The sequence below is a fragment of the Anser anser genome, assembly GCF_964211835.1.
Source record: "Anser anser genome assembly, chromosome: 2".
Taxonomy (NCBI): Eukaryota; Metazoa; Chordata; class Aves; order Anseriformes; family Anatidae; genus Anser; species Anser anser.
Window position 1 is genome coordinate 77,201,588 of NC_139721.1, and position 15,668 is coordinate 77,217,255.

Here is a 15,668-nt window from a genome sequence, read left to right on the forward strand (position 1 = left end):
TCACAGATTCTCCTAAGAACAGTTCATCTTTGGATGTGATTTTATACAACAGAGCAAGGAGATTAATATTAATTGATGAAACAGGTTTACAGGATTAAAACATGATTAAATGTGAATAAATCTGGCAATATAAAAGTTAAAATAAATCACGTACCAACTAAAAGAATACATAATTTGATACCTGATAAATGAAAAGGCAGTATATTTTATGTCCCCAGGATAAAATAAATAATAATAGTAATAATAAAAATAATAATAATAGTAGAGCGGTAGCAATCCTGTGTTTCTAGACAAAATGTTTTCCTATCCTGAGTGTGTCTAGTAACAGGAAACATCATTACTGTGGTGTGCTACTTGTTTGTGTACATTTGAATGGATGGCAAAAATATGCCAAATATGGTAAAGCTAAGAACTGTGCCACTTCGGTAACACAGGGAAAAGTTTGCCATAAGTGCTATGCCCCTTGTGAATGTGTTATATACTTAAATTACATGACCAACTCCTTTTTATCTAATACTGTATAAAGTATTTTTCAAAGAGATTTAGCCCTCCTTATGAAATATTGCTATAATCACAGATAGCAGTCAGGTTACTTTACCCTGCTGCACAACTTCAGGATGACTGTGCACCTTCTCCATGGGTAAGGATGTATAGTGCATTTGTAGTGCAACTGAGCAAACAGCAGTTCAGTCTCAAAGTTTGCTGCTTTCTGAAAGCACAGCTGTTAATGCAAAACTTGTCCTTTCCTAACTCTCAGGGGTGATGGACTGCCATTCTGAGTGTGATCAAGGGGAATTAACAAAGAAATTACTGTGGCATATTCAAGTATTCCTGCACCCATGAACATTCATCTGGTGTTTAGCATGTCATTGTTGAAATCATTTTGTACCAACTACATCCATGTGTGACTGGCCCTATTACCACAAGCTGCATTTTGAGACTGTGAAATATGTGTATCACTTGAGATCATAGAAAAAAGTGACCTGAGAATAAACTCATAGACTGAGAAATTTGCAGAGGTACAGTTTAAGCAAGCCAATTTGGACTTGATATGAATAGGAGCCAAGTTTTCAATAAGGCTAATGTGATACGGAGAAAGTGAACAAGATTCCACTTTGACAATAAATTTATAATTACCAACTCAATATGATAGGCTAATTTAGCAACAGGCACACGAAGTTACTTGGAAGATATAATGAGCTTCAGAACAATTTATGCTTCCTGCTTGTTTTTTACATAAATCCAACCACTTTATTAGGAGAAAATCAGATCATTATTTTGGCATTGTGCATATCCATGGCTGTCCCATCTTGAAGACTACATGAAATCCTTGTCTTCCTTCCTCAGAAATCACACAGATGAAGTCAAAGGATGATCAAGTGTGTGGGATAAGTTCCATATCAAATAAGTCTTCTGTATCGAGGGTTTTTATTGTGTTTTTTTTTTTTTTTTTTTTTATGTTTTGTTTTAAGAGCAGAAAGAAGGAGAGGAAAGAGATTTTTAAAATCATGAGCAGGATGAAAAGGTAATTAGGAAAAGCGTTCACTCACCTTAAGTACAGGTAATGGCAACATCAGTTAAAGACAGGAGGTGACAGGTTCAAAACAACCAGACTGAGGTGAGTTCCCTGGCACATTGTAATTAAGCTGAGGAATATTCTGCTGCAAGATGTTTTGAGTTCATCGTTCATGGAACGAGAGTGTTCTGTAAAAAAAGCAGTAATATTTATATGAGTAAAGACAAAGATATCATTTTTGATGCATGGAATCTTCAAGACTTTAATCTTCGCAGGCTGGAAAATCCTGAGAATATATCTATATATGTTTAAAATGTTTCATCATCTTTAGGCTTCTGGTTTTGGCCACATAAAAATGGATTAGGCATATTTTCAGCTTTCGTACGATATGTCTGTCCTTTCTACCTCCTCTGTGGGCTATGAATTTCTCCTTACTTTTCATTCAGGAATAAAAACAGTTAAAAAAAGAATAAAAGGGAGTTTTCTTTTTGCACCATGTTGTTGAATCTGCTGCTGTTTCTTTCAGCTGATGCTTTGAAATTTAGGTGTGTCGTTTCCAAGACCAATGAGAAATGGATAACATCACTCTTAAGAATTTACAAGATTTATTTTTCAATCTGGATTGCAATGCAATCCAATTATCTTTATGTTATATATTATACAGCTTACCTGTATTCAGGATTCTTGAATAAATAGTTTATTTTTATACTTTAGAATTTCCATGTTGTTGATTTATTTTGTTCAGTAGCCTGTATAATTCCCATTTCTTCTGAAAGTTTGAACTCTTATCTTGTGCCTTCAGTGTGTTTACTGAATTTTGAATGAATTTTATATAGAGATGTAGATACCACATGTCAAGATTACCAAGTCTATTAAGACTGTTTCTTACAGAGCAACATTTTTGCATAAAATCACATAACAATAAATATTTTATGTTCCTATATTCTTTAAATAGAAAATATATATATAAAAATGTAAACTGATTTAAAGCATTAAAAGTAATCTGAAGGCTCTTTTACTTTTTACAAATTTCTAAATAATTATGCCTTTCTATCAACTTCAATATAAAATAGGGATTTATTTTTTTTTTTATCATTAACACAGGTTATACCATTATTCTGAAACAAGTAAGGTACATTTATGGCACTAGACATTCATTTATTTGAAGAAAATAAAATAAAGATTGTTAAGAAGAGTTTAAGCCAGGGGATGTTATCTGCCATCTGTGGAAGTCCCAGTGTGGTATGCACATTACCATAGTAAATTTGGAATTCTTATAACTTAGAGACATTCAGGAATCAAACACAAGAATACCTATTCAAATACTCAGATGCGAATATTTCCAAAGTTGAATTTTTCATCTGCTTATAAATTATTTACAAATAGACTTTCTTTCTCATCTTTGCAATTTTCAGTGCATTTTGCAGCAAGTTTAGTATCATGGCTCATTTTTCAGCTAAAGAATGTTTGCTATTTTAGATTGCTATTAACTATTTGTTTTTTCACTGATTACATGAATTTAATAACAATTTACACTTTAAAAGAATTCTCATCTAGTGGCAAAAAACTATGTGTACATTTATATATTATATTTAATATATTGTGTAGATAAGAATCTAAAAAAATCTAAAACTAGTGAAAATGATATGAATTTTTACTTTTTCTTTTCTCCTCAATATTTGACCTACTTTTTTTTTTTTTCCACGTAGTTGTTGTAATGCATACTTTTCAATAATTTTTGGTTGATAAAAAAAACTTTTACTAAGACTATTATGTTAATCTCATACATCTGAATTTTACCTCATGAAAACAAAATGCAAAACAGCACATTTCTGGGGAAAATATTTATATATATATGTTATATATAAATAAATATATATATATACTTATCCTTATAACTATACATATATAGTTATCCTTGTGTTTTCCCATATGCATCAGTTCAATTGTTCCTTCCAGTCATTGCATTTAAGACTGCTGATGAAATAAATAAATAAATAGAGAAGGGGGGGAAAAAGAAAAAAAAAGAAAAAAAAAGAAATTATGGACAAGTCAATATCACTATCTATGAAAAATGACATAAGAAATGACTAGACTGAATAGCATTTGGTAAAGAAATGTCCTATGTGAGTGGATCTTTCTGCAAGTTTCAAAGCAAATACATGCTCCACAGAAAGCTAACACCATGTAACAAATAGAGTAAAGATAGAGGTATCTGAGCAAGAGTAATGTTGTACTAATTTTTCACACAAATTTCCTATGTCCTGCTCAAGAATACTACATTTATTTCAAGATAACTAAATGCACAGGCTCAGAAAATGTGAGAACAATGAATTATGAAACAGGGAGAATACAGCATTCTTTTCAGGGATATAGCTAATAGCAGATATTGGGGACATGTACGCACTTATAGTAGTTTGTGTATTTTTTTGGCATATGAAAATCAGGTTTCATTTAAAAAAATGCTGAATCAGTTCTATTTTGGTTACATCCAGATGAGTTAGCTTCTCAATAAAATACGAAAATAACAGAAAATAATGGTTTTTTTGTTTGTTTGTTTTCTCCAAGAAGAGGAAGTCTAGCAATATCTTACAAGTCCACGATTACACCTAGACTTAGTTACTTCTCACCTTTTACTTCCACAAGTAAAATGGCATGCCAGTCATTTATTTCCATTGTCTCATTAGAGAATCACCAATTTGAACGTCCAGCTGTGCCCTGGATAACCTGTTTGGCTAAAATCAGGCTGCTTGGCAATACTACTTCAGTTTAGAAAATGAATTTCACTGATGTTTTAGGAGTTCTGTATTGCAAGTTCCAAAGCAGAAATAGAAGTCTGACCTCATGCTGAAGACAAAGGGGAGTTGCTTGAACTGTGAGTTCAGAGGGTAGGAAAAAAAAAAAAAAAAGGAAAAAAAAAAAAGCATTTACAGGTCCTGAACTGAGTCCCTTCTTCAATATCAAAGGAAAATATTTTCAAACTGTATGCTTATATATCATTCATATCATCCCAAAGGGACTAGTGGGAAATGGGATATGCAGGGGACTGAAACAATAAAAATCATGTAGGACTCAGGATTTTTACTGAATTGTGAATCAGTAAAATCATCCAGCAACCAAACTGAAAATCGTTCATCACTGAAGTATGGCTTCTTATTTGCATTTTTTTTTCTGTAAATAGAGGGGAAAAATGATACTAACATTATATAGGCAGCAATATGTTTTATTATGAGCTGAACTTTCACATTGATATTTAATGTAATTGTACAATTAGTCAACACTGTGGTTTATAATTCCTGTTATTTATGGTAGAGTTAAAATAATAGTACAGTAACAATATTTTTCTCATGGAGGAAAAAGTTTGTTTGGTTTTCTATTTAAAGTATCAAGAGTATTAATCACTCTTATTTATATCAGCAACTGTGTACATGTACAAACTCCTGCATTATCCCAAAAAATATGTGACATGAAAGAGGTTGGCACTGCCAGGGAAATTGCAGTCACAGATCTGGAGATTTGTGAGCTGATTATTTTGTGTGCTCTAAAAAGAGAAAACCACTAGGCACGAGTCAGCAGTCTTTTATTACAACACATGCAAGCAGACACATGATTTATAAGCTTTTGTTTTCAGAAGAAAACTAGGCAAAATTCAAAATAAAACCAGGAATGGCAGCAAAATGGGTGGAAAGATAAGACTTGGAAAATTGTGGGTGGAAACAGAGCTCCAGATCAACAGTATCTTTTATGAGGTTTTTACTATAGAAGAGATCTGTAAAAAGATCCAGACAAGAGCCATGTACCAAACTCTGCAAACATCTATCCTATTCCATGTCCAGATGGAATCAAGACTCCTGATATGTAAAGAATAAAGAAGGAGTAGGAGAGCAGAGCATAAACACGGTAGCCTTTTTTTATAAACAAACAAACAAACAAACAAAAAACTATCCTGGTACTTTGAGGAAATACAAACATGACTGAAGAAGAAGATCCTTGTCTTCTTAGAGCAGCTCAGAACAACTCTTTAATTCAGCTTTGGACTGCTAGAAACATCCTCCTTTGATCTTCATATGTCTTATATGTCTTATGCCTCCCTCATACTGAGTGGCCATATCCCCAGACAGTAAATTTATGTTAGGTTAGAAGTCAGAACTAAGAACAAATCACATACTTGCACAACTTGCTGCAAATGCTTTTTGGAGCTGGTGACATTAACTACCTGTCTGAAGTGTTGAATCCTCACAACCTGTTGTGGTTTAACCCAGCTGGCAGCTAAACACCACACAGCCGTTCGCTCACCCTCCCCCCTCCCTCTCTGGGATGGGGGAGAGAAACGGGAAAGTGAAGCCTGTGAGTTGAGATAAAGACAGTTTATTAAGACAGGAAAATAAAAATAACAATAATAATAATAATAATAATAGTATTAATAATAATAATGTGTATGAAACAAGTGATGCACAATGCAATTGCTCACCACCCGCTGACCGATGCCCAGCCTATCCCCGAGCAGCCGCCCCCCCCACCCCGGCCAGCCACCCCTATATATTGTTTAGCATGACGTCAGATGGTATGGAATACCCCTTTGGCCAGTTTGGGTCAGCTGTCCTGGGTCTGTCCCCTCCCAGCTCCTGCTGCACCCCCAGCCTGCTCGCTGGCAGGACAGAGCGAGAAGCTGAAAAGTCCTTGGCTTGGTGTAAGCACTGCTCTGCTACAAGTAAAACATCAGCATGTTATCAGCGCTCTTCTCATCCTAATCCAAAACATAGCACCCTACCAGCTACTAGGAGGAAAATGAACTCTGTCCTAACTGGAACCAGGACACAACCCCAAACAGAAATCAATAGAAGTTCAGCATCCTAAGGAAATAGAGTATTTTCCCTTTATGACTGTCACTTCTGAGTTGGTTTACAGGTTGACAACGCAAAGCAGATTAACTTCCTGCTATTTTTTTTTTCTTTTGTTTTGTTTTGTTTTTAGGTGAATCATAAATAGCAGCTTATTCATTTTTCATCTTGTTCATATAGAACAATAATTGTTCAAGATACAGATACAGATTCCAGATACAGAAAAATCTCCAGTATGTATATCTCTTTGCACCTTGTATATGTTCTCACAAGCATAAAGGATAGTCTGCACTTCTTGTGTGTATCATTGGCTACTTTAAAGACGATCTCAGCTGACAGATGCAGCAGAACCACAGACCTATACCTCCACATCCTTTTTCCAGCTGTATGAAGCACTCTTTGAAGCCCAATGACTGTTGACTCAATTCATTTTGTCCTGTGGTTAGCACTATGATGAGAGATATCCCTATGATGAGACAAAGTTGAAAGCCTTCAGCTTTCCTGTGGTTGAAGAAAGACTGGTGCCTTTTTCTCTCTTCATTTGCAACACAACAAAACTTGAAAGATTAGCTTTCTTCAAGTCTGTAAATACAGCAATTTCTCTGATAGCCCAAGAGGCATAACAAGGTACTATACCCCAGGTTATGGAAACTGAAAAGTAGGTATGCTAGTGGACTATCAGAATGGGCTCTTTCCTCCCACTCACTTCAGAAATGTTCCTAAGACCTTTTCTTGTATCCAGACTCCTAGTTCACGCAGAGTTTTGGAAAAGTAATCTTGTAATACAAGGATGGGTGCAGTTCTGATGGGAATATTGGCATATGACTTGAGTTCTTTTCTGGTATCAGATCATGTGACAGGGCAAAGAAGAAAGAGGCTTAGACTTATGGATAACACTCTTTCAGTCTTAGTAAATCTGCACTGCTGGAGTATGATACACACTAAGCAGTGCTATTATCTATGCCATCTCTATTAGACAGCACAGGTATGTCAAATTCTTCTACAACACCATTATTTTCTTGGCAGACACATTCCATATACGTATATATTATATTTTTCTTATTGATTTTGGGGGAAAAAAAGTCTTATGAACGTAGCTCTGCATTTTCCAACATCTTGATAAAATGTTGTTATTAATCTCTTCCCACCCATTCATGTAGAAAATGATGGACAAAGGAGGAGAAGAAGAAAATGTAATTTTTAAAATCAAATGTCTGGTGCTAAAAGAAAGCTTGTGTTCTCTTTAAATTTGTAAACTAAGTTTTCATATGCACTTCCTTCTTGATAAAACAAGGCATATTTATTGTAAATCCATAATAAGTCCATCATAAATATTTCCATTTTTAATATTAATTTCACAATTACTGACATGAATTACGCTAACCATAGTTTCTTAATACTGTTATCAGATCATCAGTGATGCTGCCTGGCATTCTAAAGCAATCTGTACTGTTTATCCTTTGCCAAGAAAACAGATGAATTACAGCAGCAGCATAGCACTGAGAGACTTTGTAATTACAGCCTGCTGTATAGATGTAAATGCAAGCCACTAAGTGTAGATTCAAGCTGGCACTAAATACTTTGTGCAGGATTAACATATTTGTCTTTCAGTGCTTATAGGAAGTCTGTACTCCTCTGTCTTTGTTAGAATTAAAAACTGACAAGTAAGCAGCAGTAACATAGCTCATTCTCTCTCTCTCTCTTCCCCCCTCTTTATTCTGCGTGAGCATTCTGGATGTACTGGCTTCACACAGCTGCTTATCACCACTGTTGTGGCAGCATCCTAGAGAAATCTGTATTTAGTTACCCAAACCAATTAAACAACAACAACAACAAAAGTTGATTAAACTGTTAATTGTGACTGAATTATTTTGTGACCTCAGCAAAACATCAATACTCCTAACCAATTGGTCAAATTAAGAACTACAAAGCACACAGGACAAGACTTTAAATTGATTTCTAAGTTCTGAGAACAATATACCCTATAATCTCTGGAGTTGTCTGGACTGCACTGCACAACTACAATAAAAACCTAATTAATCACTATGTCACTATGGTGTTACGCCTGTTTAACTGTAGGGTTTCCAGTGAGTTATTGTGATAAATCAGGACCTCAAAAGACACAAGTGCAAGATACCACAAATGTCCGTCTGTTGGACCAAATCACACCCTCTACAAAACAAGAACAACTGCTGACTACAGAAAGTTATTTAAAAATCTTTCAACATTGTACTGAGTTGACTCCTGTTAAACTGTATAGCAAAGCAAAGGTGTCTCAAAGACTTTAATCTGGGATTGGAAAAACATAACAGAAACTCAGATGAAGCTGTAAGTACTGAGATGAAATGACAAGGCTTGAGGACCCTTCTCTAGGACACTAACTAGCACCAAAACGTCATGTGAGTGAAGCATAATAATAATAATAATAATAATAATTTAAGTGGAATAAAAACACTATGCATCATCATTTTGACTCTTGAAAATATTAAATAAATTACAAAATAAGTGAAAATAATTTAGAAATTCTTTTTAAATGAAAAAATACCTTTTATAGATATACAGTGGACACTCACTAACATAGGAAACATAAATTTCTGGAAGTTAGGGAATGAATAAAAGCATAGGAGTCTTCAAAGCAAATTCAAGGTATTATGAGAAATTGTTGTTAACAGAGCACTACACCTGAAACAGAGTAAATATTTTTCTTTCAAAAATTCTGGTGGCTAGCAAGTCAAACACAATCATTTAAACAGGCAAAAGTCTTTTAAAAGTCTGACTTCCACTAAGAACTTTAAAAAATAAAAACAATATCAGAATCAGAAACTTATTTCCTTGTGCTTTCATGTGAAGCCAATCTTTGAGTGTGGCACATAACTAATTTTTATATGTGCATACTTCATAAAGAAATAGTTATTAAACTCCTTGCTAATTTAGGCTTTTAATAATACATACAGTAAACAAAATCTTGCATTTGATAGGTATGGTCACAGACTATAGACCAACATAACAACCAGTCAGGTATTCATAGGATTTCTGTAATAAACATTCCTTCTTCATTATTATGCAGCAAAACAAGTCCACCCTATTGTTCTTTACATTAATGTTATTTCTACCATTACTTGAAGTCACTAAAAAAGTAAAAAGAGGTCTTGAAATTAAAATTGAACATAAAATCTGGATGTTTTAAAGTCTCTTCTTCTGCATGTAGACAACAAACAAAAAAGTCATGAGCTGTGACTTCTTAAGTACATATCATTTTTCTGAGCATTGTGGTCTAGCTCCTCCGACATCTCACACCAGTGTAACACAGGTGGAATACAGAAAAGTCACTCATGCCAAAAACTCCTATTAAAGGTCTAGGGCAAAGAACCATTGTTAAACTGAATATTACAAAATGTTCTGTAACAGAAACACTATCAAGAACTAACAGGATTTATGTTGTCTGTTTAGAGCATCAGACATTCACAGAAAACCTAAAACAGCCCTTTCTACCACCGAGTTCAAAATTCAAGATTCACACAACTCCTCTGAACAATAACTTTAAAGAAAAAGTTCATGAGATCAGGAGTGTTTCAGTCAAGATTCTATTAAGGTCCAGTCATTCTTCAAGTTTCTTCAGACTTACCCTAATCTACACACCGTATTTTAGTAGAAAGAAGTAGAAGTACCAAGTAGGAAAAAAAAAAAAAGTCAACTCAAAAGTCTACACATTTATTTAGCTAAAGCACTACATTCCCAACAGTGCCATCACAAACACAGCCTTTGAGCAACCAAAGGTCAGTCTGACTATTGGTAGGAAGAGAATTGTATGGCTGGAGATTCATGGCAAGAGTGTCTACAGGTCTGGAAAAGAGAAGGTTACAACATTTTGTCTTTTATCTCCTTATATACTGCTCAGTCTTCAAACAAGAATATCCTCAGGCTTTGCCTGCCTTTTTAGGGATTGACCATGATCCTTCATGGACCAAATGAAGTCTGTTAGTGTATCATTCTGAAGGATCAGAAAATGCAATGGTTGGTCAAATTCCTAAATTCACACTTCCAGAATACAAATTCCAACTGTACAAAGGAAAACATTTGCATTCTAATTCTTTAAGTCTGTGATAATACAAATGACCAAATCACATCTAATTATTCTCATGGGAACTTCTATTAAGTATGTAGAAGTAATTTTGCAAGTTTGTATACAATCAGTTACTGCATACAGACTGCATCCAGTCTCTGATTCAGAAAAAGAACATCCTCTTCCACTACTTAGCAGATTGCATTTAGTAATAAAAATGAAGATATGTTTTAAGTAAAATATACATATATTAAAAACAAACAAACAAAAAAGCAAACAACACACATCAAATCTAGAGCAGAAAAAAAAAAAGAAAAAAAACCAATTTGATAGAAAAGAGAATAAATTTGAAAGTATGTTTTACCTAAAAAAATAATAAATATCCAGGCCCTTTGGAAGGAAAATCAATATTAGGAAAACTCCAAAAATGAATGTAGCTGTATCTTGAATCTACATAAATGTAACAGACAAAATAGTGTCAAGAAGATCTATTATTAATTATCTGGTTCTTACAAGATATCAAGACTGTTCTGGAAGTGTATAGGTTTTCAGAGCATTCATTCTTTGTTGTCATATATTTGGAATATTTGGTTTACCACATTCACTCGAATCACTTAAAATAAATAAGAATTTATCAGTGTTGCATGTTGCATTTTTTTGTGTTGCTCTGTTAAACAGCCTTTTGTTGCACAGTGAAGATAGCTACAAGATTGTTTTTGAATGAAAGAGAATGCATAAACTTGCTGAAGTAAATTTCAAATAGAAGCAGAAGATTTTAATTTTTTTTCAGATTGTAATACCATGTGACCATGTGCTCATCTTTCTCTGTGAGTAGTCTGTTTCAACAGTTATTCTGGACTTGGCCTACAAGCATTTTAGAATCTTATGCAGATGTGGTTTAATGTCTCCAGTATTTAGGATCAAAACAAATTAACAAACAAGCAAAACAAACAACCCCCCACCCACAAAATTCCTGAACTGCATTATTTAAAACCTGTATAGTCAGTTTCCCAAAGACTTTATTTCTCCACATAGCACCAAAAGTTATGTAACTGTGGATCACTTTTGTTAGGGTAATTTTTATTATACACGGAGACTCATATAATTAGGAAATATATAACTTAAGTGCAGAAGGACTGAGAATTCCCTAGAGAGAAAGAAAGTTTTTAAAAAGGAAAAGAAAAATGTTCAGAAGCATTTGTTTTTCTCCTTTAACTAGGTTCCTTTTCTGAGACGACTTTTCATAGCATCATAGAATCGAATAATTTGATAAGCTGGAAAACACCTTCAAGAATGTCAACTAACACTACCAAGTTCACCACTAAACCTTGTCCCTAAGTGAATCCACAAATCTCTTAAATACCTCTAGGGATGGTGACTCTACCACTTCCCTGTGCAGCCTGTTCCAATGCCTAACCACTATTCCTGTGAAGTTATTCTTCCTGACAACTAAAATAAACCTGCTCTCCTCCTTTCCAGTTGTAGTAGAGAACAATGAGGTTTCCCACAACCTCTTTTTCTCCAGATTAAGCACCCCAGTTCCCTCAGCTGTTCCCGATAAATGCTGTTTTCTAGATCCCTCACCAGCCTCATTGCTCTTCTCTGAACATGTTCCAGCAACCCAATATCTTTCTTGTAATGAGGGGCCCAAAACTGTACACAATATTCAAGATGGAGTCTCACCAGTATTGTGTACAAGGGGACAATCACTTCCCTAGTCCTGCTGGCCACACAATTTCTGATGCAGGCCAGGATGACATTGATCTTCCTGGCTGTACTTGTTTCAGCTGGGATAGAGTTAATTGCCTTCCTAGTAGCTGGTATGGTGCTGTGTTTTGGATTTAGGATGAGAACAAGGCTGATAACACACTGGTATTTTAGCTGTTGCAGAGCAGTGCTTACTCAGCACCAAGGACTTTTCAACTTCTTGTGCTACCCTGCCATTGAGGTGCTTGGGGTGCAAAAGGAGCTGGGAGGGGACAAAACCAGAACAGCTGACCGAGACTGGCCAAAGGGTTGTTCCACAACATATGGTGTCATGCTGAACAATAAAAATAGGGGGAGTTGGCTGGGATGGGGCAGGCAGCTGCTGCTCATGGTCTGGCTAGGCATCAGTCTGTGAGCAATTACATTGTTCGTCACTCACTCTGTATAATCTTTTATTATTATTATTATTATTATTATTATTATTATTATTATTATTAATTATTATCCCTTCCTTTTGTGTCCTATTAAACTGTCTTTATCTCAACCCACAATTTTTATCTTTTTTTTTTCTTATTCTCTCTCCCAAATCACTGTGGGAGAGGGAGAATGAAAAAATGGCTGTTTTGTGTTTAATTGCCTGCCAGGTTAAACCACAATATTGGCCACCTGGGCACACTGCTGGTTCATGTTCAACTAGCTGTCAACCAGCACCCCCAAGTCCTTTTCTGCTGGGCAAATTTCCAGCCACTCTTCCCCAAGTCCATATCACTGCATTGGGTTGTTGTTACCCATGTATAGCACCTGGCATTTAGCCTTGTTGAATGCCATACAATTGGACATGGCCAACAATCTAACCTATCCAGATCCTTCTGTAGAGCTTTCCTACCCTCAAGCAGATCAATATTCCAGCCCAACCTAGTGTTTTCTGAAATCTTAGGGTGCACTCAGTTCCCTCATCAAGATAACTGATAAAAACGTTAAATAAAACTGGCCCCAGTACTGATCCCTGAGGAACATGACTTGTGACTGACCATTAACTATATTTAACTGCATATTTAACTTTGTTTCTTCATTTGGGGACATCTGCACCAATGTTTAAGTAAGGAAAAAAAAGAAGGAGGGAATTAATTTTTATTTGCTTGACTAACACTCTCAGAACAATTGCAAGTGAAAGAAAATAATCTGATACTTTAAAAGAGAAATTTTTCTCATGAGGAAGCTGTCCTGTTAAGATCCAGCAGTTTACTATTGCTCAATGGAAGGATGATCTTTTTTTAAGGGAAAAAAAAAAAAAGGAAAAAGTAAAAAAGAAAAAAGAAAGAATAAAAAAAAAAGAAAAAAGAAAAAAGAAAGAATAAAAAAAAAAGAAAAAAGAAAAAAAAAGAAAAAAGAAAAAAAGAAAAAAGAAAAAAAGAAAGAAAAAAGAAAAAAAGAAAAAAGTGGAGAAAGAAAAAAGGAGAAAGAAAAAGGAAAAGGAAAAAAAAAAAGTAAGTCATATTAGAAATGATTTTTATTGCCATATTCCTGCTCTCATAAATCTGTCCTCTGGAATTTCTTTCAGAAAGGGATAGCAAAAATAAGAAGGAAGGAAGGAAGGAATAAGGCAACATTTGCACCTGCGTCTAAAAAGCTGACTGTTTTCCTAATTGTACGTTTGAATTTTATATCACAATCAATGTATTCCCATTGTTAATAGAGATGTTCTGTGATTTCCTTCCCTTTGTGAAGGAGCTCTGCTCCACATAGAGCTGTTTCCTTCTTGGTGGTGGTGTTTTCTGTTTTTTTCTCTTTTTTTGTTGTTGTTGACTTTTTTTTCTCATTTGTCTCAGTTCATAGTTCATATTCAAAAATTTCTCCAAAATCTCTTTAAATTTACTGAAACTGTGATAGAAATTTACTGAATTGTGAGTAACCATAAATAAAGCCCTCTTTTTCCAAATGTATACAAATTACAGGAGTACTTGCAGGCCTAAATACTTATTTTTCAAATTGTGAGTCCATGTATAAAAGACTGTTTAAGTGAAAAGAAGTGTGTTTGTTTGTTTGTTTTTTTAATAGCTATCTGTTAAAAAGAAAGATCAAACAGCATCTTAAAAGAAAGAGCAAAGAGCATCTGCAGTTACTTAAAATGTAATCTACCTTAACCTTAACTGGAATATCTATTTCTGTTAGATACATGTGTATTATGTTGGTGGAGTCACATCACCTGAAACTGTGTAGGGCCTTTTGTTAGGCCGAGAATTATTTAACGGTTTTATCAGAAACAGAATAATTTCTAGTGATTTTGGTTTGTTAGTCATATTGATGATGTACAAGGTAGATTCAAAGTATGCAATACCGAGCTATTGAAAAATATGCTCACTTTTGCTTTTAAAACTGCCACAGTTTGCCTTGTCTTTACAACTAAAAAATTGCATTGATATGCATACCATATGTTAGATGTGTATTTGTTCCTATCATGAACATGTAACAATCTTAGGCATAAGGCGACATACATTATCAATCTCCAGAGATTGATAGCTAGCAATAATATATGGCTACTAGAGAAGCAGCAACTTTATGACTTCAGTGTTTCTAAGTGTATTTACATAAACAAATACAAAGATTGAAATCATTCAGGTTCATCAACAAGAAACTTAAAATCCTATGAAATTATATCATATAAATGAAAATCCAGATTATTCACAACTGTTAAGTCCTACACTAATTTCAAGACAGCTTGCAAAACTATCTTTCACTGGAATTTATGGTGAATGTTTTACTTTACTTTCATTTTTTCCTCTTTTTTTTACACCAGTTTTTCAAGTGGTTTCTCAGACATTTAACAAATTTAAAATTAATATCTAGAGTAAATGGGAGAGAATACTCTGAGAAGTATCCCCATATATCAGACAACACTGATGCATTTGACATAAGTTTATACACAATACAATTTAATTTTAATGCTATGAAAAAAACACTGCACTGCTATAATCAGAAACTGTGGGACCACAAGTGGTATGATAATTATAGTGGATGCCTGTTAGTCACCATTAATTATATTGCTTCTTATCTATGTAATTTAACCTTGATGTGACAAGGCCACTAGTCTCCAAAAATAGGCAGCTCAGAAGTAAGTGACAATTTTTATTGCATTTTGTGGTTAAGACATTTGTCAAATGGGAGTTATTGTGAGATCTTCCCAGTCATTTCACTGAGGTGACCATTAGCCAAGAGAGTTCTGTTGCAATGATGTAGTACGACTTGTGAACAGAGTATATCCTATATACAGATTTCAGTTGCTGTTGTGCAGTTTAGTGGTAGTTGCATTGACTATGGCTCAACAAGTATATCATTACTACTCAGTGATATGCCATTTGGTCACACAGATTGTAAACTGTACATTTAGGGTAAGAAACATAAGGGTACTTTCAAGCACTTCACCACTTCAGAGATGAAATGGGCTGAAGCTGATCAGGCTTTTCAACACAGGCAATTGTTGTATTAAAGGGTAAAGAAGTTTGGCAGGTGCTAAACCTCCATGAGTTCCAGTTTGTCCTCA

General features: G+C 34.6%; 1 long non-coding RNA gene across 4 annotated transcripts in view; it reads right to left on the reverse strand.

Annotated features, from left to right (window-relative positions):
• The window catches only part of LOC310893733, a 38,594-nt gene that overhangs the window by 12,088 nt on the left and 10,838 nt on the right, over positions 1 to 15,668 (reverse strand). For all 4 annotated transcript variants that reach the window (XR_014579250.1, XR_014579251.1, XR_014579252.1 and 1 more), the window contains one exon: positions 1,551 to 1,704. This is a non-coding gene — a long non-coding RNA (uncharacterized lncRNA). The remainder of the gene's footprint in view (positions 1 to 1,550; positions 1,705 to 15,668) is intronic.